We start from the raw sequence: 11,891 nt of genomic DNA, 5'->3' as shown, positions 1-11,891 counted from the left end.
GAAAAAGAGAGGGGGGGTAGAGAGGTAGATAAAGAGAGAGAGAGGGAGAGAGAGATACTGTGATACTGATAGAGAAGGAGGAGTTGAAAGACAAGTGATTGCACAGGAGAAATAAGCACAGAGAGACTGCAAAATCATGAATGAGTGATTGTGTTGCACAGAAAGAAGAGATTGCACATAATGAGACAAAGAGAATAGATCACAGAGATGGAAAGAGAGAAAGAGAACTAGAGATAAATTATTGCTAATAGAAGGGTGACAGAGTGATTGATGACCTCTCTTCGAATCCGCATCCTCTCCCCTCCTCCATCCTCTCCCTCCCATCCCTGCACCATGGAGTGTAGCCTCTACATTCATTATGTGTGTATTTGTAGGTGTGTGTGTGTGTGTGTGTGTGTGTGTGTGTGTGTGTGTGAGTGTGTGTGTGTGTGTGTGTGTGAGTGAGTGAGTAAGTGAGTGTGAGAGAGTAAGTGAGTGTGCGTGTGTGTGTGTGTGTGTGTGTGTGTGTGTGTGTGTGTGTGTGTGAGTGAGTGAGTGAGTGAGTGAGTGAGTGAGTGTGAGAGAGCAGGTGTGTGTGTATGTGTGTGTGTGTGTGTGCGTGTGTGTGTGTGTGTGTGTGTGAGTGTGAGAGAGTAAGTGCATGTGCGTGTGTGTGTGTGTGTGTGTGTGTGTGTGTATGCGTTCTGACTCATTCCACGGCTCATTGATTGACACAGCCAAAACCTCTACTGCCTAACAGAGCTCACCTCGCTCTACTATCATGACCCAGTACTCACCTGATTCTAACCATATCAATGCCACACGTGTGTGTGTGTGTGTGCGTGTGTGTGTGTGTGTGTGTGTGTGTGAGAGAGAGAGAGAGAGAGAGAGAGAGAGAGAGAGAGAGAGAGAGAGAGAGAGAGAGAGAGAGAGAGAGAGAGAGAGAGAGAGAGAGAGAGAGAGAGAGAGAGAGAGAGAGAGAGGGAGTGCAGGAGACAACAAGATTAGGATTACAGCAGGGGATGATGCAGCTCCAGGGATTTAACATCAACAGAGACAATCCTGCTTGTAATTAAAGCTCTGATCCCCACTGAGGATTGGCTCACTGACCTGTGTGTGTGTGTGCGTGCGTGCGTGCGTGCGTGTGTGTGTATTATCTATCTATCTATCTATCTATCTATCTATCTATCTATCTATCTATCTATCTATCTATCTATCTATCTATCTATCTATCTATCTATCTATCTATCTATCTATCTATCTATCTATCTATCTATCTATCTATCTATCTATCTATCTATCTATCTATCTATCTATCTATCTATCTATCTATCTATCTATCTATCTATCTATCTATCTATCTATCTATCTATCTATCTATCTATCTATCTATCTATCTATCTATCTATCTATCTATCTATCTATCTATCTATCTATCTATCTATCTATCTATCTATCTATCTATCTATCTATCTATCTATCTATCTATCTATCTATCTATCTATCTATCTATCTATCTATCTATCTATCTATCTATCTATCTATCTATCTTATCTATCATATCTTATGTCACATTATTTGATAGATCATTATCATCCATCATAGGCAGAGACACACATAGACGTTAGACCGACCAGAGTATCCGTAAATACATGATGATGATGTCACTGCATACTTATTCTTGTGTGTCCACACCCTGCGCAGCTCCGTTCATTCAACATCTCCATGGAGCACCGAGTCCACCTAGTGGCCAAAAGCTGAAGAGACAAGTGATGATTTTGATTGTGTGGTACCATCTAAAAACAGCAGAGGGTTATATGATCCCGTTGGTGATAGCCTTAATACAGTGGCTTGTCCAGTTAAAAACAAAACAAAACAAACGTAATTCCTCATGCAGACAGAAATGAACCTGCTGAGTGACAAATCTATTTTCTTCTGTATATGATTTACTGTATGTTACACAGCACATTATAGAGTAAATCACATAAATATATATACATCACCTGTACATTGTATGTTACTATTGCACTTTACTTTTACATTTGCACTCTGGTTGGATGCCAAGCTTATTTTTTTTTCTTTCTTTAGCTTTTTAGGTTATAATACAGTATTGCCCACATAGCCTGGAGTATAACCTTTGAGGTTCAATACTTGTATTCATGGTCCCTGACAGGACTGGTAGGTTCTGTAGTTGCCAGCCAGAATGGAGGAAAGATCAGGCCAGCGACCTTTCAGAAACACACCACTAATGGTAGAAAATAGAGAAAATAGCGATGATCAAAGAGAGATAGGCCCTCGAAAAATGTGAGAAATTGTCCAAAGTTTGGGATAATTTCAAGCTGAAGGAAAAGGAAAACTCTGTACAGTGTGTCTATTTTAAAATTGAACTAGCCTACCAAAATAGCACTTTGTCAATACTTCAGCATCTTAGCAGAAAGCATCCAGTGTACGCATCCAGTCCACAGAGTGGAGCCGACACGAGGTAACGGTTACATTAGCATTTAACGTAAACCTATAATGTTATGATTGCTAGTTGAAAGAATGTATGTTAATTATGGCTACATGTTAAGGTTAAGGTTTTCTATGTTGCTCAAGAAAATAACCATAGAAAATAAAATGCTGCAGTCAAAATTCTAAAAAGGAAAAGACCGGTCTTATTTTCTCTTTTGTATATTTACCTTCCTGTCACTATAAGTGAAAGTACAGATAAGTGTAATTTCCTGTCCACTTTTACTATAGAAGTCAATGCCCATAGGTTGCTTTGACACCTATAGCCTACTTTGGTAGACTTGGTGAGATTTGGGGGTGAAATTTTCATTTGGTTTGGTTAGCTTTCACACTGCACTTTGTCAAGCACACCAAATATTCTTAACAAAGCCGTGTGATCACGCAGGTCATCTTTTTATTGGACCTAATTGGACATAATCCCATACCTGCCAACAGTATGCTGTTAAAAAGGGTCTTTCTTTCATTTTGGTAATTTTTTCCTCATACATTTTTGTCTGAGGCTGAAGGAGATGGAGATGTATGTTTACCCAGGGTTGCCAGGATGTACAAGAATAATTAAATGTAATATATGAAAGGGATACAACGGTTTATCAATCTAATCTGGCAACACATATCCCCCATACAAACCCCGATTTCATGTCACTATACAACTCCATTGTTTCCCCCGTAATTGTATAGGCCTGGCGGACCAAGCCAACGAGAACCCCCACCAGGCCAAAAGAAATTATGTTATGCAAAAGATAATGCCCAATATGCCTAATATCCAATCATTCAGAAATCAATAATGATGCGGCCGGGTAGCGCAGCGGACTAAGCGTCTGTCTACCACCACAGAGCCAGTGGGATCGAATCCGGCTGTGGTGCCTCCGGCTTGGCCGACCGTCCATACTAACACAATTGGCAGTGTTAGCGGGTGGGAAACCCGGCGAGGGTGGGTCCTGGTCGTTGTAAACAGCGACTCCTACAGTTCGGTCGGGGTGCCTGCACAGCAAGGGAAGTGTGAGGATTCGCCTGTCCCTGGACCTTTTTTCCCTGTCTCCTACTCTTCAACAGCCCCCACCCTTGCGAGGACTTTTCCCTGTCTCCTACTCTTCACCAGCCCCCACCCTTGTGAGGACTTTTCCCTGTCTCCTACTCTTCACCAGCCCCCACCTTTGGACATTCTTGTTCCCCTACCTTCACGCACCTGTTGGGAGTTTGCGATCAGCTCGGGAGAGTACTTAGGTTGCAGACTCCCCTCCAGTCCTTGTCGGGTCGTTCTGTGTTCTGTGTTCTGGACTCTGTGTTCGTTCTGTATTCTGTACGTTACCATCACCTGCCGCGTCTCCGGCGTGAGACGACGTGCCAGCCATCACCACCTGTCGCCGTTTGCCTGGAGTGGGACACCGCCTTCTCTCTCTAATTCTCTACGGGAGGTTTACAGTGTTCCCACTCCAGACGTCAAGCCGGCTCGCCATCGCTCCCGATTCCACGGGAGGAAGGCGTCTCTTCGTGATCCTCGTTCCTGGGGTGAGGCTCGCCGTCGCTCCCTATTATTCCACGGGAGGATGGCGTGTGCTCATTCCGTTCCCCTCGGACCCCGGCTCGTCGTCGCTCCCTATTATTCCACGGGAGGATGGCGTGTGCCCATCCCGTTTCCCCTCGAACCCAGGCTCGCCGTCGCTCCCTAGTATTCCACGGGAGGATGGCGTGTGCCCATCCCGTTTCCCCTCGGACCCCCTTTGTTCTGCGCTGCCCGTCTGCAGCATCCGAGGGGAGGAGGAGGATTCCTTCTTGAGCAGCAGAGCCCTACTCGTTGTAGGGACGGGAGGAGGATCTCCGTGCCCGGCCTCCGCTGTCGGGCCCCTGTCCCCGTGCCAGGCCTCCGCCGTCGGGCCCCTGTCCCCGTGCCAGGCCTCCGCCGTCGGGCTCCTGTCCCGGTGCCCGGCCTCCGCCGTCGGGCCCCTGTCCCCGTGCCCGGCCTCCGCCGTCGTAACCCTGTCCTCATCCCTGTAAGCGGTCCTGGCCCTGACACTTAGCCCTGACACTTAGCCCTGGTCCTGGCCCTGACACTTAGCCCTGGCCCTTAGCTCTGGTCCTGGCCCTGACACTTAGCCCTGGCCCTTAGCTCTGGTCCTGGCCCTGACACTTAGCCCTGGCCCTTAGCTCTGGTCCTGGCCCTGACACTTAGCCCTGGCCCTTAGCCCTGGCCCTTAGCCCTGGTCCCTTAGCCTGTTCGCCTGTTAAAGGCACAGTGCTGCAGTTTCATATTTCATGGACTCTTGTGTTTTTTGTGTTCTCCCTTAAAGGGACTGTGCCGCTTTTTTTGTTATTTAATAAATATTGCCCTGTTTTGGCTTACTCTAATACCTGTCTTGTGTTGTGCGATTGGGGTCGGTTTCAAACCATAACAGTACGACCCGACCAGTCGACGACCCCAGCCAGCACAGACAGTGTATTAGAGAGCCCCTCTTTAGCTCCCCTGTTAGCTCCCCTGTTGGCTCCCCTGTTAGCTCGCCTGTTAGCTCCCCTGTTAGCTCCCCTGTTAGCTCCCCTGTTAGCTCCCCTGTTAGCTCCCCTGGTAGCCTCGTTAGCTCCCCTGTTAGTTCCCCACAGCTAGGACTGTCCTTTCAGCTAGCTTGTTCTCCTCTGCTAGTCCAGCCGTCTGCTAGCTTAGCCCCTGCAGCTAACCGGCTTCCTCAGCTAGTACAGCCGTCTGCTAGCTTAGCCCCTGCAGCTGCCGGCTTCCTCAGCTAGTCCAGCCGTCTGCTAGCTTAGCCCCTGCAGCTAACCCCATGTGTTCTCATGCTAGCTCCGGCAGCTAGCGCAGCCTCTATGCTAATGTAGCTTTACAGCTAGCATAGGCCCTGTAGCTAGCAATGCCCTGTCAGCTACCCTGTCCCTCTGCTAGCCCCACTTTAGGTGTAGCTTCCCCTGCTAGCATGGCCCATTTTTTTTTGTTGTTTGGTTGCTCTGTCATGTCCCCTGCCCCGCTGTCTGATTTTTGGGTCACCCGGTGGCTCCCGTGGAGGGGGAGGTACTGTGAGGATTCGCCTGTCCCTGGACCTTTTTTCCCTGTCTCCTACTCTTCAACAGCCCCCACCCTTGCGAGGACTTTTCCCTGTCTCCTACTCTTCACCAGCCCCCACCCTTGCGAGGACTTTTCCCTGTCTCCTACTCTTCACCAGCCCCCACCTTTGGACATTCTTGTTCCCCTACCTTCACGCACCTGTTGGGAGTTTGCGATCAGCTCGGGAGAGTACTTAGGTTGCAGACTCCCCTCCAGTCCTTGTCGGGTCGTTCTGTGTTCTGGACTCTGTGTTCGTTCTGTATTCTGTACGTTACCATCACCTGCCGCGTCTCCGGCGTGAGACGACGTGCCAGCCATCACCACCTGTCGCCGTTTGCCTGGAGTGGGACACCGCCTTCGCTCTCTAATTCTCTACGGGAGGTTTCCAGTGTTCCCACTCCAGACGTCAAGCCGGCTCGCCATCGCTCCCGATTCCACGGGAGGAAGGCGTCTCTTCGTGATCCTCGTTCCTGGGGTGAGGCTCGCCGTCGCTCCCTATTATTCCACGGGAGGATGGCGTGTGCTCATCCCGTTCCCCTCGGACCCCGGCTCGTCGTCGCTCCCTATTATTCCACGGGAGGATGGTGTGTGCCCATCCCGTTTCCCCTCGGACCCAGGCTCGCCGTCGCTCCCTAGTATTCCACGGGAGGATGGCGTGTGCCCATCCCGTTTCCCCTTGGACCCCCTTTGTTCTGCGCTGCCCGTCTGCAGCATCCGAGGGGAGGAGGAGGATTCCTTCCTGAGCAGCAGAGCCCTACTCGGTGTAGGGACGGGAGGAGGATCTCCGTGCCCGGCCTCCGCTGTCGGGCCCCTGTCCCCGTGCCAGGCCTCCGCCGTCGGGCCCCTGTCCTTGTGCCAGGCCTCCGCCGTTGGGCTCCTGTCCCGGTGCCCGGCCTCCGCCGTCGGGCCCCTGTCCCCGTGCCCGGCCTCCGCCGTCGTAACCCTGTCCTCATCCCTGTAATCGGTCCTGGCCCTGACACTTAGCCCTGGCCCTTAGCTCTGGTCCTGGCCCTGACACTTAGCCCTGGCCCTTAGCTCTGGTCCTGGCCCTGACACTTAGCCCTGGCCCTTAGCTCTGGTCCTGGCCCTGACACTTAGCCCTGGCCCTTAGCCCTGGTCCCTTAGCCTGTTCGCCTGTTAAAGGCACAGTGCCGCAGTTTCATATTTCATGGACTCTTGTGTTTTTTGTGTTCTCCCTTAAAGGGACTGTGCCGCTTTTTGTTATTTAATAAATATTGCCCTGTTTTGGCTTACTCTAATACCTGTCTTGTGTTGTGCGATTGGGGTCGGTTTCAAACCATAACAGGAAGGATCTAGGAGAGGTAGTGTGACCTTCCACACGTTACACTCTCCCAGTGAGAGTCCGCGCTGCGAGGTGAAAAGAAGCGGTGGGCTGGGTACACATGTGTCGGAGGAAGCATGTGATAGTCTCCGCCTTCCTAGACCGACGGTAGGGGGTAGAGTGCGCAACTACCAGGAAGGGCATTGGGAATTGGCATAACGACTAACATTTGGATGGGGAGAAAAACGGAAAAAGAAGGGGGAAAAAGATAATGCGAAAAAAAAGAAAAAAAAATCAATACTGATTTGCGTTTGGGAGCCTCTGTATGGCGCTGTTCCGAAATGTGAGTCAACCTCTGTGTCATTGCCTGTAAAACTGTACGCGATGCGAGTGCCACTGCTATCAGTATTACATCGTACAAGATGACAGTTCAATTATCTTTTTTCTCCCGCTGCATAGAGGTCAGTGACTGTATTGAGCCAAAATATCTACTCAACTACCGAGACTTGATGCTTGGACCAACATCATTTCACTGGTTGCTTCACCAGCGGAGACAGTGGCTCAGGAGGTAGAGCGGTCTTCTATCGATTCCTAGCGTTAAAAAGAAATCCGCCGGCCACAGAGCCTTTGTCTACCATGCTCCCTACCTGTGGAACAAATTACCTGCCGTCGTCAGGGGCGCCTGCTCTGTCGAAACTTTTAAATCCCTGCTTAAGACCATCTTTTCTCTTAGTTTAGTTTAGTTTATTTATTTAGCACATTATTTAAAAAAAAAAAAACAGTGCTAGGAGGGAACGAAGCCCAAAGGGCTTGTACAAAGTTCCATTGTGAGGAAAAGGGATTCTTGTGGAGCCCAATAGCGAACACAGGAGGAGAGAATGGAGCGGTTTTGGGTGTTTTAATAGTTCCCCCCAAACGGACAAGTAACAACTGTAAGAATGTTCAACAGTCGGGGATGAATGTTCTTGGGGGGGTAGCACAGGGGTACTCCTTGGGCAGTATGAGATGGTCCTTGAGTAGGTGCACTCCTCATGCAGTATGAGAGGATGGGAGACACTGGTTGTGTCGGGGTTGATAGCAGGAACTCCGTAGTCAAGCACCAGGGGGTCCAGACGGGCACGCTTGAACGGAGGTCCTGGTTGACACTGGAACGGATGTCCTTGGGCACAAGAGAGGGAGGTTAGAACAGGGAATTCAACAAGAGCGGGTAGCAGAGCTTCAGGTCGAGACGTCGTACCTGGGAAGGCAGTTTAACACTGCGACACAGGATGACTGGATCTGCCAGGTGATATAGAGCCTGCCTGATGAGGTGATCCCTTGCAGCTGCGCTGATTGCTCCTCATCTGGCAGGCTTGAGTCCTGATCGTGACAGGACCCCCCCCTCGACGGGCGCCTCCTGGCGGCTCTCCAGGCTTGTCCGGGTGACGGCGATGGAAGTCCCGGACGATTGCAGGGTCCAGGATCATCCCTCGGGAGACCCAGCTGCGCTCCTCCGGGCCGTAGCCCTCCCAGTCCACGAGATATTGGTATCCACGACCCCGAGGACGCACGTCCAGCAGCTGGTGGACGATGTAGGCCGGGTGGTCATCGATGATCAGCAGAGGGGGAGGCTCCGGAGCAGGAGGAGACAGGGGACTGGAGAGAACCGGCTTCAACTGCGACACATGGAAGGAGGGGTGAATGCGCATGATGGCGAGGAGCTGGAGCTTAACGACCGAGGGGTTAATAATGGACAGGATTTTATACGGACCAACAAAACGGGGGGTGAGTTTGCGGGATAATGACTTGAGTGGTAGGTCTCGGGACGAGAGCCAAACCATCTGACCTGGTTGGTAGTCGGGAGCCGGAGTCCGGTGGCGGTCGGCGAAGCGACGGTTCTGCTCGGCGGTGCGGAGCAGCGCGGCCCTCGTGTCCCCCCATATCCTCCTGCAGCGGCGAAGGTGGTCCTGCACCGAAGGCACGGCGATCTCCTCTTCCTGTGCAGGGAACAGTGGGGGTTGGTAGCCCAGGGAGGACTCAAAGGGAGACTGACCTGTGGCCGCGGAGGACAGCGAGTTGTGGGCGTACTCGATTCACGGCAGGAACGTACTCCAGTCGGAGGGGTCCCAGGTGGTCACGCAGCGGAGGGTGGATCCCAGGTCCTGTTTGGCCCGCTCCGACTGACCGTTGGTCTGCGGGTGGAACCCAGAGGAGAGGCTGACCGTGGCCCCCAGGGCCCGGCAGAAGGCCTTCCATACCTGGGAGATAAACTGCGGGCCCCTGTCGGAGACGATGTCCACCGAGATCCCGTGGAGACGGAAGACGTGGAGCACCATCAGGTCTGCGGTTTCTGAAGCAGAGGGGAGTTTGGGGAGAGCAACAAAATGCACGGCCTTCGAGAAACAGTCCACGATGGTGAGAATGACTGTGTTACCGTGTGAGGGAGGCAGGCCGGTGACGAAGTCCAGGGCGACGTGCGACCAGGGCCGACCGGGATCAGGGAGCGGCCGGAGGAGCCCGGCAGGTGGTTGGTGGGAAGCCTTCCCACGAGCACAGATGGTACACGCCAGGACGAAGTCGCGGGTGTCCTCCCTCATGGTGACCCACCAGAAGTGCCGCTTCAGCAGGGACAGGGTACGGTTGATCCCAGGATGACAGGCGAACCGGGAAGCGTGGACCCACTGGAGCACCTGGGAGCAGACAAGGTCGGGGACAAAAAGCCGGTTAGGTGGACCGTTACCTGGATCAGGCTGGACGTGCTGGGCCTCCCGGACGACGGACTGGAGCTCCCAGGTGGCGGTGGCCACCAGGCAGGAGGAGGGGAGGATAGTGTCCGGGTGCGCGGAACCCTCTTCGGGGACAAACTGCCTGGAGAGGGCGTCTGGCTTGGTGTTCTTGGAGCCAGGCCTGTAGGTCAGGGTGAAATTGAACCTGGTGAAGAACAGTGCCCAGCGTGCCTGGCGGGAGTTCAGGCGCTTGGTCGTCTGCACGTAGGCGAGGTTCTTGTGGTCAGTCCAGACCAGGAAGGGGGTCTCCGATCCCTCCAGCCAGTGCCTCCATTCCTCCAGGGCCAGTTTGACTGCCAGGAGCTCCAGGTTCCCGATGTCGTAATTGACCTCCACCGGGGTCAGGCGGCGAGAGAAGAAGGCGCAGGGATGCAGTCTCTGGTCGAGAGCGGAGCGTTGGGAAAGGACCGCCCCTACCCCGGTACTCGAGACGTCCACCTCCACCACGAACTGGCGGGACGTGTCCGGCTGGACGAGGATGGGCGCGGAGGTGAAGCGTTGGCGCAGCTCGGCGAAGGTGGAGTCCACTCTGTCTGACCAGACGAAGGGCACGGAAGGCGAGGTGAGTTGGGTGAGGGGTGCAGCGACCCGGCTGTAGTCCCTGATGAAACGTCGGTAGAAGTTGGCAAACCCCAGGAAGCGCTGGAGCTGCTTGACGTTGGTGGGACGGGGCCAGTCGGTCACCGCCTTGATCTTCTCGGGATCCGCCCGGATCTTGCCACCCTCGATGATGTAGCCGAGGAACCCGATGGAGGAGACGTGGAACTCACACTTCTCCACCTTGACGAACAGCTTGTTCTCCAGCAGGCGTTGGAGGACCCGGCGGACATGCTGGATGTGCTCTTCCATAGAGCGGGAGAAAATCAGGATGTCGTCCAGATAAACAAAGACAAAGGACATCACAGAGAACGTCGTTGACAAGGGCCTGGAAGACAGCAGGGGCGTTGGTCAACGCAAAAGGCATTACATTGTACTCGAAGTGTCCAAGCGGGGTCTTAAAGGCCGTCTTCCATTCGTCTCCCTCCCGTACGCGGACAAGGTGATAGGCATTTCTTAGGTCCAACTTCGAGAAAATGGTGGCACCTTGCAGGGGTTCAAAAGCAGAGTTAATCAATGGCAGGGGGTACTTGTTCTTGACCGTGATGTTGTTGAGACCCCGGTAGTCGATACAGGGGCGAAGGGAGCCATCCTTTTTGGACCCAAAAATGAATCCCGCGCCGACAGGAAAGGAGGAGGGGGTAATAATGCCCGAGGCCAGGGACTCGTGGACGTATTTCTCCATAGACTCTCTCTCTGGGCTCTATGGTTTTATCGGGTATTACAGTGGCTAAAAAGCTGATAGCATCACGATGGTTCCAACCGGAAAAAATTTGCCGAAAGGTCTGGATTATTACATATCTCGATGTGATCTATCAAGAAATATCTACAGCAAGAATTTTGGGTCTCAATGAATCCAAAATGACATTGTGGTTAGAAGTGGTGGAGAAAATAAAAGCTAGCATATAATGGTAATGTCTGGTTAGGAGCGAGGGAAAATGGATGGATTATCCAATGGGGGGTCCGGAAGGGGGGGGGGGTACGAGCTGGAGCATATGTGTGTAGGTTTTTAGATAACAGGTATTAAGGGTATATCCTATATAAGACAATTAACTAAAATGTGATTTCATTGGATGTGCACTGACAACTAATGCTTGTATATCTTATTGTGTGTTGTCATGTTTGTTTATGTGTTTGTTTAAAAAATAATAAAAAAATTAAATACAAAAAAAAGACTCTCTCTCTGGGCGTGAGAGGTTAAACAGGCGACTAGCGGGGAGCGGGGCTCCCGGGAGCAAATCAATAGCACAGTCGTACTGGCGATGAGGTGGCAGGGAGAGTTGTTTACTAAACACAGCCTCTAGGTCGTGATAAATTGGAGGAACAGTCGAAAGGTCAATAGGTTCGTTGGGAACGGGAGAACCTGCGACTGCCAGTGGCGACCGTGCCGACCGTAGACAAGAGGCGTGGCAGTGAGCACTCCAGCTTGTGACTGAGCCCGTTGGCCAATTTATTACAGGGTTGTGTAGCTTTAGCCACGGCATGCCTAGCACGATGGGATTATGGGGGGATTCAATGATGTGGAAACGGATCTCCTCGCTATGATTACCGGAGAGTTGAAGGCTGAGAGGCGTGGTGTGGCGGGTTATTTGCGAGAGCAACCTCCCGTTTAGGCCTTGAGCATCGCGGGGGATTGGCAAGGCGTCGGTGGCAATGTGGTAGTGGGACACTATCCCAGCGTCAATGAGGTTTTCGTCTGCGCCCGAGTCGA

This window comes from Notolepis coatsorum (assembly GCF_963971535.1).
Source record: "Notolepis coatsorum genome assembly, chromosome: 1".
Classification (NCBI taxonomy): domain Eukaryota; kingdom Metazoa; phylum Chordata; class Actinopteri; order Aulopiformes; family Paralepididae; genus Notolepis; species Notolepis coatsorum.
This window is presented reverse-complemented; position numbering follows the sequence as displayed.